This window comes from Pristiophorus japonicus, unplaced genomic scaffold (assembly GCF_044704955.1).
Source record: "Pristiophorus japonicus isolate sPriJap1 unplaced genomic scaffold, sPriJap1.hap1 HAP1_SCAFFOLD_33, whole genome shotgun sequence".
Classification (NCBI taxonomy): domain Eukaryota; kingdom Metazoa; phylum Chordata; class Chondrichthyes; family Pristiophoridae; genus Pristiophorus; species Pristiophorus japonicus.
In genome coordinates, this window is record NW_027253106.1 from 3,881,931 (window position 1) to 3,902,311 (window position 20,381).

At 45.3% G+C, this 20,381-nt stretch overlaps 3 non-coding genes across 3 annotated transcripts; all 3 read left to right on the forward strand.

Moving 5' to 3' along the window:
• The first annotated feature begins 4,486 nt into the window (after positions 1 to 4,486).
• Positions 4,487 to 4,560, forward strand: trnav-uac (transfer RNA valine (anticodon UAC)). Its single transcript has one exon. It is a non-coding gene; the product is annotated as a tRNA-Val (tRNA).
• Positions 4,561 to 8,665: 4,105 nt separating this feature from the next.
• Positions 8,666 to 8,738, forward strand: trnav-aac (transfer RNA valine (anticodon AAC)). Its single transcript has one exon. It is a non-coding gene; the product is annotated as a tRNA-Val (tRNA).
• Positions 8,739 to 18,305: 9,567 nt separating this feature from the next.
• Positions 18,306 to 18,378, forward strand: trnak-cuu (transfer RNA lysine (anticodon CUU)). Its single transcript has one exon. It is a non-coding gene; the product is annotated as a tRNA-Lys (tRNA).
• Positions 18,379 to 20,381: the final 2,003 nt, after the last annotated feature.

Consider the following 20,381-nt stretch of genomic DNA (forward strand, 5'->3'; position numbering starts at 1 on the left):
GTGTGATCAATTCTTCAAACGACTTGCTTGCTGGTTTCTCGTGTGCCAGCAGGTCCTTCATTAAAGCGTATGTTTTCGAGCCACAGCTGGTCAAGAGATGGGCTCTTCTCTTGTCTGCATTATTGTCGCCTAACCAGTCTTTGGTTACAAAGCTTTGCTGGAGCCTTTCTATAAATTCCTCCCAATTATCTCCAGCATTGTATTTTTCGTCTGAGCCGTTGGTCACCATTCTGTGGATTCTGTAATTCCATAACTCGTCGCCACTGTAAAGTCCTGACCCTGTAGTACAGACTCACACGAGGCACATACTGAAGTCAAGGTCACTCTGGAGCTGCACCTTTATTACACAGCTCTCGAATGCCACACTTGCCTGAGACCTGTCCTTATATACCTGTCTGGCAAAGGTATCCAGTGTCTCCTGCAAATGCACCCCTGGTGGTAAGGTAAGTTTGTGGTTACAAGTCTTCTCTGGTTACAGTGATGTATTGCATGGTAAGGTACAGTTATGTACAGTAGTGTGAGATACATGACAGTATTGGTATTCATGGTGATTACAGCAATTATTAATCGTCTCACAGACCTTAATTATTTTTATGCGATGAATTGATCGATGATTGAAACCAGGTTATTGCGCCAGATCTTAACCCTTCGACCACCAGGGAACAGATACGATACATGTCGATATATTTATATATATTTATATATGAACCTGAATATCAACGGCTACCAACCTAGACCTCGTGCTGCCCACGGTAGTGCGTTTAACTTTGAGTGAGAGAAATTGTTCCACAGTGACACCCATTTCATCTTTTGTTCCCTTTTAAACACTAGAAACTGATTCAGGGGAATAAATAGAGAAACCATAGCACAGGGTTATAGACAAGAGGAAGAGAGAAGGGGAAAGATAATGTCCCCTCCCAGAACTAATGCAGAAACCCCTCTGCTGTGCTCGGGGTGACCACACACAGCCTGCATACACAAACGTCCCAACAGCTCATTGACTGTCGGAATGGGACCGTGTGGTGCTTCAGAAGACAGGTCGAAAAAGCAAAGTCACTGATTCCATCTCATGTGATCCTCCGATCAGGAATAGCAACACACTAAAAATGTTTCAATAATGGTTACACCTTATCTCCACATTTATCAAGCAGTTGGCTCGTTGGTCTTGGGGTATGATTCTTGCTGCGGGGTTGTTGCTTGAAATTTGCGAGATATCCCGGGTTGAAATTCTGGACGAGCCCTCAGTTTACTCAAGAATTTTGAAATTGCATCATACTTTTGCAAAGAATGACTTCCATTTCTACAACACCTTTCATGAACTCATGACGCTCTAAAGCGCTTTACAGCCGTTGAGTTATGTTTGCAGTGTTGCAGTGTGGGGAAAGATGTGCCCAAATCACCCCACACGAACCGCAACTCTTTGCGAAGGAGTTTGGTGCAAAAAATCAGGTTCCTCAGGGACTTGGACTTTCTATGAATGAGTTATGCTTGTACCTGCGTTCAAGCTTGTAACAGTAACTGGGCTTCCATCTCACGGGAGCAGCTTGTAGCGGTTAGTGAGTCGGTAACCAGGTTGATGTGCGCCGCTTTCAATCTTTGAAATTTCACCAAACAAAGATCCGGTGAATCCAACTGTCCCTTTAAGCGACGGATTGAAGGGATCGGTGCTCCAAACAGAGCTGGAACACACGCAGTGCAGGAATAGGGTCCGCAACATTAAATGTCAGAGTGATTAAGCAGACAATAATTAAACATACACTTAACAGTACTTGCACCCAAACCTTGCGAATGTTAGCCGAAGAACTCAAACACGTTACAGCTCCCAGCTCGGTGTCCAAATTGATCAAACATTCATCGGATTCTAAACTATCTGTGCCAAATGCCACATTTTATATCTTTTCCTTACCCCTGCTTCGTGACAATTGAAACTTTTAATAGTATTACCTAACACAACTGCCCAACTTCTGATGGAAGTTCATTAACCTGAAACGTTAACTCTGTTTCTCTCTCCACAGATACTGCCTGGCCTGCTCAGTATTTCCAGCATTTACTCTTTTAATTCTCCAAACTTATAATCAGAGTATCACTTCCCTTGTCATCTAACTACGCTCCTTCCTGATATGTAGCCTTGTCCTACAAACCAGGCTCCTTTCGGATGATTCAGGCATTCATTGGAATTATAACTTCTTAACGATAACAATTATGTGAAGTATGTAACTATGTAATACTTGCCATCAGAGGGCGTGACTGTTGGAGTCCTAATGGTCACCTGCCCAGACGTGCAGGGCCAGTATAAAAGGTTGGCTGCCATGTTGTTCAAGCACTCTGGAGTTGGAATAAAGAAGATTAAGATCACACAAAGTTTAGCTCACAGGACTCAGCTTCCTGGTGTTCTACTTTTCACAACAATTGGCGACGATTAGCAGAATACAAACCTTCACACAACCATGGCTGCTGTTGGAATATTAGAGAGATTCACAGAGAGTGAAATAAATGAGGGCAGCAGGCGGATCTCTGCCTGACACCGGGGAAACAGGGAGACAGACCTTGGAGCAAAGGGATATGGATTGAGTCAGCAAAACTAGAGGAAGCTGATTCAGGAGAGTCGCGGGGCGTGGAAATTCGGGAGTTTAATGACTTTGAAAGGAACATTTTTGTTTTGTGACTTTTTGTTCAGAGAAATGTTTGTGAAAGGAATTTTTTGCAGAAAGGGATGCAGCATTTAACCTTCTGCCTTAACACTTGTTTCTGGGTGTCAGGATCACATTTAGTTTCAATGTTATTCTTCCAGTATTAATATTTCATTTGCTGTTTGACAATAACCAGACCCTTGCTCCAAGGTCTGTCTCAGTCTTTCCCCGGTATCAGGCAGAGATCTGGCTGCTGCCCTGATTTATTTCATGTGACAGGACACAAAAGTTCAAAATCAACCTGCAGGTGGCCACACACAACACTGAATAGTAATGATGGCCACGTGGTCTAAGATGAGGTGCGCTGGTCACTATAGATAGTTTTCGAATCCTATTTCTTATATTGAATCATTGGGCAGAACCCATTTGCTTTGTCACCACCAACACCTTAAAAGTGCGATTCAGCAGTCCACCTGCTCGCTTAACATTTCCGTCTGACCTGGTGCTGAAATTTGTTCATTCTTTTGTAGAACGACAATTATTTATTTTGTCCTGAGCATGTGAGGAACTTTTCTCCCGATCTCATTTGGTTGAATTTTGTTAATCTGGTGCTGAAAGTGGAGATGTTTCCGCAGTGTAACGGTTCACACCTTCTAGTTTTTTGAGTTCATGCTCAAGTTTCTCCTTCAGTGCATATGGTACGGAATGGGGCTTGTAGTAAACCAATCTAGCGTCCTTCTGTACCCTGACACTCGCCTTGAAGCCTTGAATCGGACTGTCCGTTTCGCAGAACACTTTTGGATACTTCTTGATATCCTCATCCGTTGATGAAAATCTCGCTTCCACACAGAAAATCTGAGTACAATCCAGCTTCAGTGAGCTTAATCAATTTCATCCTTGTAAGGCAGACTTGTCTCTTTTCACTACTATTAGAGGCAAGTTCTGAAATTGAACTTTATATTTCACCGATCGGTACAGTGATATGACCAACCACAGGAATTTACTCTCCCAAGTAGCCTCGCAGCTCTATCTTCGGTTTCTCCAGTTGGTAATCAAGCAATTTGTCGCAGTACAGTGACTCCGGTATTACACTCACGGATGCACCCGTGTCAATTTCCATTAGTATCTTGAATCCTTTATTGGTGGCCTGACTTTCATACTAGGCCAGGCACACCAGTGCAGGTAAGCTACAAGTCTCAACCCCCCGCCGTGCCCTCCGGTGGCACACCTTGTCATAGTACAAGCAGTAACCATGTAGAACACATGACAGGTGTCACTGTGGAACCGTTTCACTCACTCAAAGTTAGACGCACTACCGTGGGCGCCACGAGGTCTCGGTAGGTAGCCATTGACATTCAGGTTCATATATAAATATATATAAATATATCGACATGTATCGTAACTGTTCCCTGGTGGTCGAGGGGTTAAGACCCGGCGCACTAACCTGCTTTCAATCCTCGATCAATTCATCGCATAAAAATAATTGAGGTCTGTGAGACGATTAGTAATTGATGTAATCACCATGAATGCCTATACTTTCTGTGATAGACCGAGCTCACAGACTATCTGGCTTCTCCTGCACTTTGCCGGGCACCTGTTTGGGGTTTAATTTTGTAAACTGGGTGAGTTTGCTGATCGCGGGGAGACGGTAGGAGCCTCTGTGGCCCCACTGTGAGGATGTGGAAGTGAACACGGTGGCTGGGTGATCCGTGACATTTCTGGAAAGGGCAGCGGAGGAGAAGGATTGAGAACTTTCAGTGTGGGACAGAAGTTGTTTCAGGTGAGCCGACACATTCCTGATCAACACAGAGCGAGGTCACTGGTCAGCTCCTCGCTGTGGGGATTGTTGTACAAGAGCTTTCTGTAGTGTAGTGGTTATCACGTTTGCTTTACACGTGAAAGGTCCCTGGTTCAATCCCAGGCAGAAACATTATGTTTAAAGTTGCTGTGGATGAACAATCGGAGGCGAGTTCAGTCTTCCTGCAAATGCACCCTGACCTGCTGAGATTTCCAGCATTTGCTGTTTTTATTTGCTATTTATTTTCCTGCAAAAGGGCTCCCTTATTCATGAATTGCTCTTTATTTCATCAATAAATAGATAACTTTGAGTGCGAGAAAACGGATCCACCGGGGACCTTTTGCGTGTGAGGCCAACGTGATATACGCTACACTGCAGCCCATTAAAGGGTGAGAAACCACTGAATATAAAGGATGAGCTAACAAATATCAGGGGTAGTGCAGTTGGTCAACGTCAAACCCTCCTTTCTTATTCAGCAGTGGCATGAACGGGAGTCAGACGCCACAAAGTTTAATTAAAGACACAAATACAAGTAACACTTGCAAATCTTTTCAGTGTAAAATTATTTCACTTTATTTGAAATGCTACTGCGTTGAATCTGAAAATACATACGGTGGGATTTTATCCTCACTACTGATTGTATTTTGTGTGCAAGGTAGGAATAATCGGTGCTGATAAATTTGATAAAAGTTGCCCCAGATTCCTGGTGTCATCGGCAATGAACGCTTTGAATCAGAAATCTAAAATACAGTGATTAAAAAGGGTTAACATGCATACGAACATAAGAACATAAGAAATAGGAGCAGGAGTGGGCCATACGGCTCCTCGATCCTGCTCCTCCATTTAATACGATCATGGCTGATCTGATCATGGATTCAGGTCCACTTCCCTGCCCGCTCCCCAAAGCACAGGCCAAGTGATTGAAGTATGGAGTGTCCCTGAGTTAGCATTTGTTTGATTGTGCAAAAGAAGGTGAGGGGTTAATTAATGATGCTTTCCTGTGAAAGCTAGAGAAAAGTTTTCGAACAAACCATCCGGTGACTGTCAGGTGAGCGCTGCTTGTGAAAACTGGTGGGAATGGGCGGGGATTTTAAAGCGCCTTGTATTGCAGAACCTTCATATAGACGAACATCCCTTAACTATTGCGTAGACCTTGTGGTGCAACGGTAGTGCGTCTGACTCTTGATCAAAGGGTTGCGTATTCAATTCATGTCGGGGTCACTGTTCTTTTCGCAATTGCTGTTTCACAATAACAGACCCTTGCTGCAATGTATGTCTCACTGGTTCGTCGTGGTAAGGTTGGGGACAGCATCAAACAAGAAAGAAGGGATGTGTGCAGTGGTGGGACAGCAGTTATCATGGGTGACTTTAATCTACATCGTGATTGGGCTAACCACATGGTCGTAATGTGGTGGAGGAGGATTTCATGGAGTGTATTATGGATGGTTTTCTCAACCCAGAAGAGAGCTGGCCATCCTTGACTGGGTGATGTGTAATGAGAAGAGACTAATTAGCAATCTTGTTGTGCGAGGCCCCTTGGGGACGAGTAACATGTAATGGTAGAATTCTTCATTAAGATGGAGAGTGTCACAGTTAATTCAGAAACTTGGGTCCTGAACTTAAGGAAAGGTAACTTTGACGGTATGAGGTGTGAATTGGCTAGAATGGACTGGCCAAGGATACTTAAAGAGTTGACGGTGGATAATCAATGGCAAACATTTAAAGATCGCATGGGTGACTTCAGCAATTGCACATCGCTGTCTGGAGTAAAAATAGAACGGAGAACGTTGCTCACCGTGGCTAACAAGGGAAATTAAAGATAGTGTTAAAACCAAGGAAGAGGCAGATAAATTGGCCAGAAAAAGGAACAAACCTGAGGACTGGGAGAAATTTAGAATTCAACAGAGGAGGACTAAGGGTTTCATTAGGAGGGGGAAAATGGATTATGAGAGGAAGCTTGATTGGAACATAAAAACTGACTGCAAAAGCTTCTTTAAATATGTGAAGAGAAAAAGATTAGTGAAGACACATGTAGGTCCCTTGCAGTCGGATTCAGGTGGATTTACAATGGGGAACAAAGAAATGGCAGAACAATTGAACAAATACTTCAGTTCCGTCTTCACGAAGGAAGGCACGAATAACCTGACAAAAGTACTAGGGGACCGAGGGTCGAGTGAGAAGGAGGAACTGAAGGATATCCTTATGAGGTGGGAAATTGATGGGATTGAAGGATGATAAATCCCCGGGGCCTGATAGTCTGCATCTAAGAGTACTTAAGGAAGTAGCCCTAGAAATAGTGGATGCATTGGTGATCATTTTCCAACAGGCTATTGACTCGGGATCAGTTCCTATCGACTAGACGGTAGTTAATGTAAAACCACTTTTTAAGAAGGGAGGGAGAGAGAAAGCGGGTAATTATACACTGGTTAGCCTGAATCAGTAGTGGGGAAAATGTTGGAATCAATTATTAAGGATGAAATAGCAGCGCATTTGGAAAGCAGTGCAGGATCGGTCCAAGTCAGCATGGATTTATGAAAGGTAAATCATGCTTGACAAATCTTCTGGAATTTTTGAGGATGTAACTAGTAGAGTGGACAAGGGAGAACCAGTGGATGTGGTATATTTGGACTTTCAAAAGATTGTTGACAAGGGTCCACACAAGAGATTGCTGTGCAAAATCAAAGCACATGTTATTGGGGGTAATATACAGACGTGGACAGAGAACTGGTTGGCAGACAGGAAGCAGAGAGTTGGGATAAAAGGGTCCTTTTCAGAATGGCAGGCAGTGACTAGTGGAGTGCCGCAGGGCTCAGTGCTGGGACCCCAGCTCTTTACAATATACATCAATGATTTGGATGAAGGAATTGAGTGTAATATCTCCTGGTTTGCAGATGACACTAAACTGGGTGGCGGTGTGAGCTGTGAGGGGGACGCTAAGGGACTGCAGGGTGACTTAGACAGGTTAGGTGAGTGGGCAAATTCATGGCAGATGCAGTAAAATGTGGATAAATGTGAGGTTATCCACTTTGAGGGCAAAAACGTGAAGACAGAATATTATCTGAATGGTGGCAGATTAGGAAAAGGGGAGGTGCAATGAGACCTGGGTGTCATGGTTCATCAGTCACTGAAAGTTGGCATACAGTTACAGTAGGCAGGAAAAAGGTAAATCGTATGTTGGCCTTCATAGCTTGGTGATTTGTGTATAGGAGCAGGGAGTTCTTATTGCAGTTGTACAGGGCCTTGGTGAGGCCTCAACTGGAATATTGTTTTCAATTTTGGTCTCCTAATCTGAGGAAGGACGTTCTTGCTATTGAGGGAGTGCAGCAAAGGTTCACCAGACTGATTCCCGGGATGGCTGGACTGACATATGAGGAGAGACTGGATCAAATGTTCCTTCAAACATTGGAGTTTAGAAGGATGAGTGGGGATCTCATCGAAACATACAATATTCTGATGGGACTGGTCAGGTTAGATGCGGGTAGATTGTTCCCGATGTTGGGGAAGTTGGAGCAGGCTCGAGGGTCTAGATGGCCCACTACTGTTCCTAATTCTTATGTTCTTATGTTCTTATAGCAATTCTGGAAGAATAACATTGAAAAGATATGTGACTGACACCGAGAAAGAAGTGTTAAGGCAGAAGGTTAAATGGTGCATCCCTTTCTGCAAAAAATTCCTTTCACAAACATTTCTCTGACCGAAACGGCACAAAGCAAAAATGTTCCTTTCAAAGTCATTAAACTCCCGAATTTCCGTGTCCCGCAAATCTCCTGAATCAGATGCCTCTAGTTTTGCCGACTCAATCCATGTCCCTTTGCAATGTTCTGCTTCCACCCACACTATGAAATGTGCCACTAACTTATCGAATCATGGAATCGTTACAGCACGGAAGGCCATTCGGCCCATCGAGCCCGTGCCGACTCTCAGCGATTCCCACTCCCCCGTCCTTCCCCCATAGCACTGCAATTGTTTTTCCTTCAGACACTTTTCCAACTCCCATCTGAAAGATAAGATTGAGTCTGTCTCCACCGCCATTTCGAGCCGTGCATCCCAGATCCTAACCACTCGCTCCTGTTCCTATGTGTAAATTCTGGGAAACACGAGATCAATTCCTGCCACACTCACAGCCTTCCTTAATATCGCACATTCATTCTATTCTCGTAAAACCAACTCCTGAAGTATCGGCCAGCTGTGTAGGTTAAAGCTCTGGTTATGTTCCTAGCACCGTGTCAATCGAAGTGTTTCTGTAGTGTAGTGGTTATCACGTTCGCCTAACACGCGAAAAGTCCCCGGTTCGAAACCGGGTGGAAACATTTTCGACATTGTTCAATTAAATATTAGAAAAAATGGAATAATTGACATTAATGGTTCAATATTAACAAAGTTGGTGTTTGTTTCTGCTGATGTTAATAACCCTTCAACTCGGCTGGAGTTTAATATTTTGACATTTCAATTAACAGTGTTGATATTTGATGTCTCCAAGATTCGAGGGACTAATTTATGTCCTGTTTCTGACTGCTCCATATTTGATCGGGGCGGAGGAGCGGTGAGAGATCGGGGCTCAGGAGAGGCGAGGGTCCAGGGACAGCACGGGCCAGCCCACACTGCGATCTATGGATAGTCGGGGCATGTGAACACACTAGATCCATGCAGCAGAGCTTTGTCTATGGTCGCCTTGGGTAATCCTTGCCTCTGAACCAAGACCTAGCTCTGTCAAGCCCGTGTGGTGGCAGGTGTGCAACGGTCACCCCACGTTAAAACAATCCACCCACAGGCATCTTCCACCTTTCAGGATGTCGTTCGGGACCTCGATTGTCAGGTCCCTCATCGAAACACCTGTGAACTCATCCCTTTTTAGTGTGGAAACAAATCCTCCTCGATACAAGGGACTATCTAATACTATACTATTAACAAAATGCAGTGTCTCACAGACCTGTTACATTGGCTGGTTTCTCTGTACAGTTCTGTACACACTCAAACTCTACACAGTGTCTCTCACTCCGTCCCGTTTCCAGCCCTGACGGTGCAGAAAGACCCTCTCAAAGCTGCACGTTCCGGCTGCTTTCAGTTGAGCTGTGAGAGATTATTAAAGGATCCTGCATCTCCGCCGCGCTTCACAACAGCAGATCGAAGCCGCAAACAACCCATCGACTAATCGCTCGTCCCCAGCTCCACAGTGAGTGAGGCCGGGACTGTCATGTATGCAACCAGCATTGTAACCCATGTATAATCTGACCTAAGTTGTACACTGTGATAACAATAACCACTAGGTGGTGAACTTGTTCGAGACATTCCTAACCTGGAACTTCAGGTATAAAAGGGGAAGCTCCACCCACTTCCATCACTTGAGTGCTAAGAAATAAAAGACAGGTCACAGACTGACCTTCTCTGAAGCATGGGCCTCGTGTGCATTTACACTGTATAGTAAGGACGTATCAATGGCGACGAGAAACTGGGATTTAAACCACACGAGCATGGCGACGAGCAGAACCGACAAGAGGTTCTGTGTTAAGCATTGGTTGGGACAGAGATTCAACATTGTTAAAGCATCTCACAGTTCTCCAGGCAGCCAAGGGCAGTCAGGCATGCCCCAATATGTAGCCAAACCCAGAGGGGGAGTTCGACAGAGACAATGGCAAGCTGAATCGCGATTCACGTCATTGCAAGGGACAATACGGCCAGTAATGGGGCCATCAACACCTGTTAATGGTGCACTGAAGGACAATCACGGGGCAGTCAGTGACGATCGACTGGCAAGAGACCTTTTGTTTTCAACAGCAGCTCATGGTGGAGGCATGGAGGCAAACACTCAGCCAGAGTTTGCAGAGATGAGCAAAATACATGCAGAAATTGCAGAAATGAACATTGGGGGAAATCGCTGGAAGCTGAAGTTCAGCGAGTTCATGTTGAGCACGTATAAAGTTCATACACCAGGACGCCACCGATAATGATGATAGTGCTCCTCAATGGCATCGCAGTATCAGTGGAGCTAGACACGTGGGCCAGCCAGTCCCTGATGGGTATCAAATAGTTCGAAAAGTTGTGGGCGTCCAAGGCCAGGAGGCCAATATTATTGCCGATTGACGCACAGCTACGAACGTACACAAAGGAGATCATTCTGGTGCTAGGCAGCGCCACAGTCGTCGTGACCCACAAAGTTCGCTTGCTGTCATGAACTGGAAATGGGGCGATGTCAATGCAATTTCCTCTGTGGAGCGAGTATCATGCTCACAGATCCTGAACAAATTTGACTCATTATTTCAACCCGGCATTGGCACTTTCATGGGGGCCAAGGTAGTGAATCACATGAACCCGGACGCCATGCCAGTACACCACAAGATCAGGGCAGACCCGTGCGTGATGCGGGAAACGATAGAAGGCGAATTGGACCGCCTGCTAAGGGAAGGCATCATCTCGCCAGTCGAATTCAGTGACTTGGCGAGCCCGAATGTGCCGGTGCTCAATGGGGATAGGTCGGTCAGGATATGTGGTGATTACAAGGCCACCATCAATCGGGTGTCATTCCAAGAACAGTACCTGCTACTGAGAGCGGAGGACCTCTTTGCGATGCTATCCGGTGGCAAACTTTTTTCAAAATTAGATCTGAACTCAGCTTACATGACCCAGGAGCTGGCGAGTGAGTCGAAGAAGCTGACCACCATCACGACACACAAGGGGTTGTTTGAGTACAACAGATATCCGTTCGGGATTCGTCGGTTGCCGCGATCTTACAATGAAATATGGAAAGCCTCCTCAAGTCGATTCGAGGGACGGTGGTTTTCAAGACGACATCCTCTTCACGGGTTACGATACTGAAGAACACCTCCACAACCTGGAGGAGGTGCTACGCAGACTGGTCCGGATAGGGCTGCGACTGAAAAAGGCGAAGTGCGTCTTCATAGCTCCAGAGGTAGAATTCCTGGGGAGAAGGGTAGCAGCAGACGGTATCAGCTCTACTGCCTCCAAAACGGAAGCGATCCAGAGAGCACCCAGACCCCTTAACACGACGGAGCTGCATTCGTTCCTGGGGCTCCTGAACTATTTTGGTAACTTTCTTCCCAAATTGAGCAAACTGCTAGAGCCGCTACACGTGCTCCTACGCAAAGGTCGCGACTGTGTCTGGAGGGACAGCCAGAAAAGGACTTTTAATAGAGCTCGCAATTTGTTATGTTCCACACTCTGTTAACGCTATATGACCCATGTAAGAAACTTGTGTTAACGTGCGATGCGTCGTCCGATGGTGTCGGGTGTGTGTTGCAGCATGTCAATGCCAAGTGTCAGTTACAGCCGGTAGCTTAGGCCTCCAGAAGTCTGTCCCAGGCAGAAAGGGGCTACGGGATGGTAGAAAAGGAGTCGCTCGCATGTGTATATGCAGTAAAGAAAATGCACCAATACCTGTTTGGCACGAAATTTGAGCTGGAGACAGATCACAAACCCCGAACGTCCCTTTTGGCAGACAACAAGGCCATAAATGCAAATGCATCGGCCCGCATACAGAGGTGGGCACTCACTTTAGCCGCCTATGACTACACAATTCGGCACAGACCGGGCACCAAAAACTGCGCCGATGCACTCAGCAGGCTCCCACTCGCCACCACTGAGGGGGCTACCGAGCATGGTGCTGAGATGGTCATGGCTGTTGAAGCTTTCGGAAGTGAAGGCTCACCCGTGACAGCAAGTCAGATTAAAGTCTGGACAAATCGAGACCCGCTATTGTCTCCAGTCAAGAAATGTGTCCTGAATGGGGACTGGGCAGCCACGTACAGGGCATGTCGTGAGGAAGTTAAACTATTTCACAGGCGCAGGGATGAACTCTCGATTCAGGCCGATTGCCTACTATGGGGAAACCGCGCAGAAACCAGATGGGCAGAGAGTTGTTCATCAGAGAACTCCACAATGAGCACCCGGGCATTGTCATGAGGAAGGCAATTGCCAAGTCACACATTTGGTGTACAGGGAAAGACGCAGATCTGGAACTTTGTGTTCGCAGGTGCAACACGTTTGCCCAGCTGGGTAATGTGCCCAGTGAAGCCCCCCTTAGCCCATGGTCCTGGCCCACCATGCCGTGGGCACGCATCCATGAGGACTACGCAGGTACTTTAAAAAATGTTTTTTTGGTTGTATTAGACGCCTACTCCATAAGAAACATAAGAAGCATAAGAATTAGGAACAGGAGTGGACCATCTACCCCCTCGAGCCTGCTCCGCCATTCAACAAGATCATGGCTGATTTGGCCTTGGACTCAGCTCCACTTACCCACCCGCACCCCGTAACCCTTATTTCCCTTAGTGGTTTAACATCTATCTATCTGTGACTTGAATACATTCAATGATCTCGCCTGAACTGCTTCCTTGGGCAGATAATTCCACAGATTCACAAACCTCTGGGATAAGAAATAGCTTCTCAACTCGGTTTTAAATTGGCTCCCCCGTATTTTGAGGCTGTGCCCCCTAGTTCCAGTCTCCCCTACCAGTGGAAACAACATCCCTGCCTCGATCTTGTCTGTCCCTTTCATTATTTTAAATGTTGCTATGAGATCACCCCTCATCCTTCTGAACTCCACCGAGTAAAGAACCAGTCTCCTCAATCTATCATCACAAGATAACCCCCTCATCTGCGGAATCAGCCGAGTGAATCGTCTCTGTATCCCCTACAAAGCCAGTATATCCTTCCTTATGTAAGGTGACCAAAACTGCACGCAGTACTCCAGGTGCGACCTCAACAATACCCTATACAGTTGCAGCAGGACCTCCCTGCTTTTGTACTCCATCCCTCTCGCAATGAAGGCGAACATTCCATTCACCTTCCTGATTACCTGCTGCACCTGCAAACTAACTTTTGGGGATTCATGCACAAGGACACCCAGGTCCCTCTGCAGCGCAGCATGTTGTAATTTCTCTCTATTCAAATAATATTCCCTTTTACTGTTTTTTTTCCCAAGGTGGATGACCTCACACTTTCCGACATTGTATTTCATCTGCCAAACCTTAGCCCATTCGCTTAACCTATACAAATCTCTTTGCAGCCTCTCTGTGTCCTCTACACAACCCGCTTCCCCACTAATCTTTGTGTCATCTGCAAATTATTTTACACTACACACTGTCCCCTCTTCCAGGTCATCTATGTATATTGCAAACAGTTGTGGTCCCAGCACCGATCCCTGTGGCACACCACTAACCACGGATTTCCAAACTGAAAAGCACCCATTTATCCCGACTCTCTGCGTTCTGTTCGCCAGCCAAATCTCGATCCATGCTAATACATATCCTCTGACTCCGCGTACCTCTATCTTCGGAAGTAACCTTTTGTGTGGTACCTTATCGAATGCCTTTTGGAAATCTAAATACACCACATCCATCGGTACACCTCTATCCACCATGCTCGTTATATCCTCAAAGAATTCCAGTATATTAGTTAAACATGATTTCCCCTTCATGAATCCATGCTGTGTCTGCTTGATTGCACTAAGCCTATCTAGATGTCCCGCTATTTCTTCCTTAATGATAGTTTCAAACATTTTCCCACCTACAGATGTTAAACTAACCGGCCTATTGTTACCTGCATTTTGTCTGCCGCCATTTTTAAACAGAGGCGTTACATGAGCTGCTTTCCAATCCGCTGATACCTCCCCAGAGTCCAGAGATTTTTGGAAGATTATAACGAATTCATCTGCTATAACTTCCGCCACCTCTTTTAATAACCTGGGATGCATTTCATCAGGACCAGGGTACTTGTCCACCTTGAGTCCCTTTAGCCTGTCCAGCACTACCCTCCTAGTGATAGTGATTGTCTCAAGGTCCTCCCTTCCCACATTCCTGTGACCAGCAATTTCTGGCATGGTTTTTGTGTCTTCCACTGTGAAGACCGAAGCAAAATAATTGTTTAAGATCTCAGCCATTTCCACATTTCACATTATTAAATCCCCCTTCTCATCTTCTGAGGGACCAACATTTACTTTAGTCACTCTTTGCCGTTATATATATCGGTAAAAGCTTTTACTATCTGTTTTTATGTTTTGCGCAATTTTAATTTCGTAATCTATCTTTTCTTTCTTTATTGCTTTGTTAGTCATTGTTTGCTGTCGTTTAAAATTTTCCCAATCTTCTAGTTTCCCACTAACCTTGGCCACCTTATACGCATTGGTTTTTAATTTGGTACTCTCCTTTATTTCCTTGGTTATCCACAGCAAGTTATCCCTTCTCTTACTGGTCTTCTTTTTCACTGGAATATATTTTTGTTGTGCACTATGAAAGAGCTCCTTAAAAGTCCTCTGCTGTACCTCAATTGTGCCACCGTTTAGTCTGTGTTCCCAGTCTACGTTAACCAACTCTGCCCTCATCCCACTGTAGTCCCCTTTGTTTAAGCATTGTATGCTCGTTTGAGTTACTACTTCCTCACTCTCAATCTATATTACAAATTAAACCATACTGTGATCACTCCTTCTGAGAGGATCTTTTACTAGGAGATCGTTCATTATTCCTGTCTCATTGCACAGGACCAGATCTAAGATAGCTTGCTCCCTTGTAGGTTCTGTAACATATTGTTCTCAGAAACAATCCTGTATGCATTCTATGAATTCCTCCTCCAGGCGACCCCGTGTGATTTAATTTGACCAATCAACATGTAGGTTAAAATCCACCATGATTTCTGCCGTTCCTTTTTCACATGCCTCCATTATTCCCTTGATTATTGCCCACCCCACCGTCAAGTTATTATTTGGGCGCCTATAAACTACGTCCACCAGTGACTTTTTCCCCTTACTATCTCAAATCTCCACCCACAATGATTCAACATTTTGTTCATTAGAGCCAATATCATCTCTCACAACTGCCCTGATGTCATCCTTTATTAACAGAGCTACGGCACCTCCTTTCCCTTCTTGTCTCTCTTTCCGAATTGTCAGCTACTCCTGTATGTTTAATTCCCAGTCTTCGCCACCCTGCAACCACGTTTCTGTAATGGCGACCAAATCATATCCATTTGTCATGATTTGTGCCGTCAACTCATTTACTTTATTTTGAATGCTGCGTGCGTTTAGGTAAAGTATTTAATACTAGTTTTTAATCTATGATTTTTAGTTTTGACCCCTCCTGCAGCCCCTTTATATTCATACATATTGTCCCTTCCTATTACCTTGTGGTTTACACTTACCCCAGTGCTACTCTGCTCTGTTGCCTCCTGCCTTTTGCATTCTTTCTTGGGGTCCTTTTTTTCTGCGCTCTCACCCACTCTAACTAGCTCAGAGCCCTCTCCGGCGTTCTGAATACTCCTCGCATTGATGCACCGAGCTTTCAGGCTTGCCTTTTTATTCCACTTTGACCCTTTAGAATATTGATGTACAGTGGCCATTTTTGGTTTTTGCCTTGGGTTTCTCTGCCCTCCACTTTTACTCATCTCCTTTTTGTCTTTTGTATCTGTCTCCTATTTTGTTTCCCTCTGTCTCCCTGCATTGGTTCCCATCCCCCTGCCATATTAGTTTAACTCCTCGCCAACAGCACTAGCAAACACTCCCCCCTAAGAACTTTGATTCCGGACCTGCCCAGGTACAGACCGTCTGGTTTGTACTGGTCTGACCTCCCCCAGAACCGGTTCCAATGCACCAGGAATTTGAATCCCTCCCTGCTGCACCACTGCTCAAACCACATATTCATCTGAGCTATCCTGCGATTCCGACTCTGACCAGAACGTGGCATTGGTAGCAATCCCCAGATTACTACTTTTGAGGTCGTACTTTTTAATTCAGCTTCTAGCTGCTTAAATTCATGTCGTAGGACCTCATCCCTTTTTTTACCTAAATCTTTGGTACCAATGTGCACCACGACAACTGGCTGTTCTCCCTCCCTTTTCAGAATGTCCTGCACCCGCTCCGAGACATCCTTGACCCTGGCACCAGGGAGGCAACATACCAACCTGGACTCTCGGTTGCGGCCGAAGAAACGCCTATCTATTCCCCTTTAAATCTAATCCCATATCACTATCGCTGTCCCACTCATTTTCCTGCCCTTCTGTGCAGCAGAGCCAGCCACGGTGCCATGAACTTGGCTGCTGCTGCCCTGCCCTGATGAGTCATCCCCCTCAACAGTACTCAATTTGAGGCCAACGTGATATCCGCTACACTGCAGCCCATCAAAGGGCGAGAAACCACTGAATATAAAGGATGAGCTCACAAATATCAGGGGCAGTGCAGACTGGTCAATGTCAAACCCTCCTTTCTTATTCAGCAGTGGCATGAATGGGAGTCAGACGCCACAAAATTTGATTGAAGACACAAATACAAGCAACACTTGCAAATCTTTTCAGTGTAAAATTCTTTCACTTTATTTGAAATGCTACAACGTTGAATCTGAAAATACGCACGGTGGGATTTTATCTTCACTACTGATTGTATTTTGTGTGCATGGTAGGAATAACCGGTGCTGTTAAATTTGATAAAAGTTGCCCCAGATTCGTGGTGTCATCGGCAATGAGGATTTTGAACCAGAAAGCTATAATACAGTGAGTAAAATGGGATATGGTTTTCGAGTTAAGATGCAAAGCACAGGAGACATGATTGAAGTATGGACTGTTCCTGAGTTAGCATTTGTTTGATTCTGCAAATGAAGGTGAGAGGTTAATTAATGATGGTTTCGCGTGAAAGCAAGAGAAAAGTTTAAGAAGAAAACATACGGTGCCTGTCAGGTGAGCGCTGCTTGTGATACCTGGTGCGAAAGTGCGGAGATTTTGAAGCCCATTGTATTACAGAACCTTCATAGAGACGAACATCTCCAGCTCACTGTGTAGGTCTCATGGTGCAATAATAGCGTGTCTGACTCCAGATCCGAAGGTCGCATGTTCAAATCACGTCGTGGTCACTGTTCTTTCGGATATTGTTCTTCCAGAATTAATATTTCCTTTGGTGTTTGGCAATAACCAGACCCTTGCTCCAAGGGCTGTCTCATTGTTTCCAAGGTGTCAGGCAGAGATTTTTTTTTATTAAAAAAAATACTTGATCGAAACCAGGTTCCCTGATGGTCTCGTCGTTAGGATTTAGTGCTTTCAACGCCACGGCACGGATTCGATTCCCGGTCAGGGAAATTGTACTTTCAATTCAAAACCTTACAATAAAATAGTTCATCTATTTTACACATCTTTATGCATCTCCTGTGTAAAAAAAAAAGAAGCATTGATTTAAACATCATTAATTAATACATAAAATTCTATTGTCATATGATATATTTTGCTCTGAGCATATGAGGAACTTTTCTCCCGATCCCATTGGGTTTAATTCTGGTAATCTGGTGCTGAAAGTGGAGATGTTTCCGCAGTGTACCGCAAATCATAGACACCATCAGAGGCAGTCTCTCGGGATCGAGGAGGACTTGCTTCCATCCCAAAGTGAATCCTTTGATGGCGGAACATTCCGATACGAGAGCCACAGACCCTGTTACAGGTGGGACAGACATACATCGAGGGAAGGGGTCGGTGGGACTGGTTTGCCGCGTGCTCCTTCCGCTGCCTGCGCTTGGTCTCTTCATGCTCCTTGCGTCTAGAGTCAAATAGCTCAACGCCCTCCCAGAATGACTTTCTCCACATCGGGCGGTCTGCGGCCAGATTCTCCCAGGTGTCAGTGGTGATGACGCACTTTACCAGGGAGGCTTTGAGGGTGTCCTTATAACGTTTCCGCTGTCCTCCTTTGGCTCGTTTGCCCTGATGGAGCTCCGCATAAAGACGTAAACATAAACACGTTAGGATGAGGGGCCGGAGTTGGCCATTCGGCCCCTCCAGCCTGGTCCACCATTCAAGAAGATCCTGGCAGTTCTTCAACAGCAAGTTTAAACATCTGGGGCGGAGCAAATAGGCGCCTCGCTGCAATGAGTGATAAAAACCTGCTTTGAATTGAAGCCTGGCTAGCTCAGTCGGTAGAGAATGAGACTCTTAATCTCAGGGTCGTGGGTTCGAGACCCACGTTGGGCGATTTCTTTTCATTTAATGTTGCTTTAATGGAAAACCTCTGACCGAAACGGCACAAAACAAAAATGTTGCTTTCAAAGTCATTAAACTCCGAAATTTCCACGCCCCGCGAATCTCCTAAATCAGATGCCTCCAGTTTTGGCGACTCAATCCATGTCCCTTTGCAATGTTGTGCTCCCAGCCACACTATGAAATGTGCCACTAACTTATCGAATCATGGAATGGTTACAGCACGGAAGACCATTCGGCCCATCGAGCCCGTGCCGACCCTCAGCGAGTCCCACTCCCTGCCCTTTCCCCGTTGCCCTGCAATTGTTTTTCCTTCAGACACTTATCCAACTCCCGTCTGAAAGATAAGATTGAGTCTGCCTCCACCGCCCTTTCTAGCCGTGCATTCCAGATCCTAACCACTCGCTGCTAAATGGCCATCTCCTGTTCCTATGTATGAAGTCTGGGAAACACGAGATCAATTCCTGCCACACTCACAGCCTTCCGAAATATAGCACCGTCATTCTCTTCTCGTAAAACCAGCTCCTGAAGTATCGGCCAGCTGTGTAGGTTAAAGCTCTGGTTATATTCCTAAGATTGCTTTAGACACAGTGTTTCTGCAGTGTAGTGGTTATCATATTCACTTCACACGTGAAAGGTCCCCGGTTCGATCTCCGGTGGAAATTGTATTTTGGAGAACACTTTTGCTGTGAAATAAATTGAACAAAAGTAGCCCCAGGTTCCTTGTCGCATGAGCACTGAACATTTTAAACCAGTCTCCAACATACAGAGTGAGTAAAGTCAGATAGGGGAGAAAACTTCATCAATGATTCAAAATGCTTAAATTATTAAAGTTCAGTTATTGAAGTTTCCACTGTCCCTCAGTAACAATTCTACAAAACAACGCTGTCGGTTAATGAATGGGGAATAAAACAAATAATCTTCACCCATCCCCATCCCCCGGCACACATTTTAATTAGTTGCATGTCATTATTTTTAAGATTTTGAATGGAAGAATTATTTTCTGAATTTGTACTCCCTCTGTGAGCGCCGCATCACGAAACGAGCAGGAAACACATTAAAGATTTACCACAATTGCTGACATTTCTTTGCTTTTTTCTTGTGTTTTTTCAGCTCTTCGTCCTTTTCAGCTCCTGACTGCGGATATTGCTGTGATGAAATCTGAACACAATGCAATGTCTGTCTCACTGTTTCCCCGGTGTCAGGCAGAGATGCGCCTGCTGCCGTCATTTATTGCATGTGACAGGACACAAAAGTTCAAAATCAACCTGCAGGTGGCCACACACAGCAGTCAATAGTCAGGATGGCCGAGCAGTATACGGTGCTTTGTTTCGATCACTGTCTCCTCTGGAGATATTATTTTTGCACCAAAAACTAATGTGCGATAAAATGGAACAAGAGCAGTCCGAGGTGCATTGTCACATGATGTAAGCTACCTCGGACCAGGACCAAAGCTCCCCGGACACCGTGCACAGGCTCAGGAAAACAACGGGGGAGAGGATATCCCGGCCACTGGGCCTTCCAGTAACACTGAACAAGTGCCCGGTCTGAAACTTTCCAGAGTAATAACTTGTAACCGTCCGGATGGCCAAGCGGTATAAGGTGCTGTGTTTAGGTCACAGTCTCCTCTGGAGGTGTGGGGTCAAATCCCACTCCTAACATTCAGTGTTTTTAATTCCAAACTCATTTGTTTGGACACCACTCTGAAGTGCTTTGGGACATCCATCGAACTTCATAAAATGACCCCACTTCAATTGTAAACAAAGATATCGAAGTTACTTCTCAAACCGGGAATCGATCCTGGGTCGCTGTAACGAAAAGAATGGTTTTGTGAAGCATTGAAATGTGCCCGATAAATATCTCGCACTGCTCATTTAAAAACACGGTTATAATTTGTTTCATTGCAAAAGAAGGCAGGTTCGAAGGGCCAAATGGCCGACTCCTGCTCCTGGTTCTTGTGTTCTGAAACAGAGCACAGAACATATGATCAAATGATC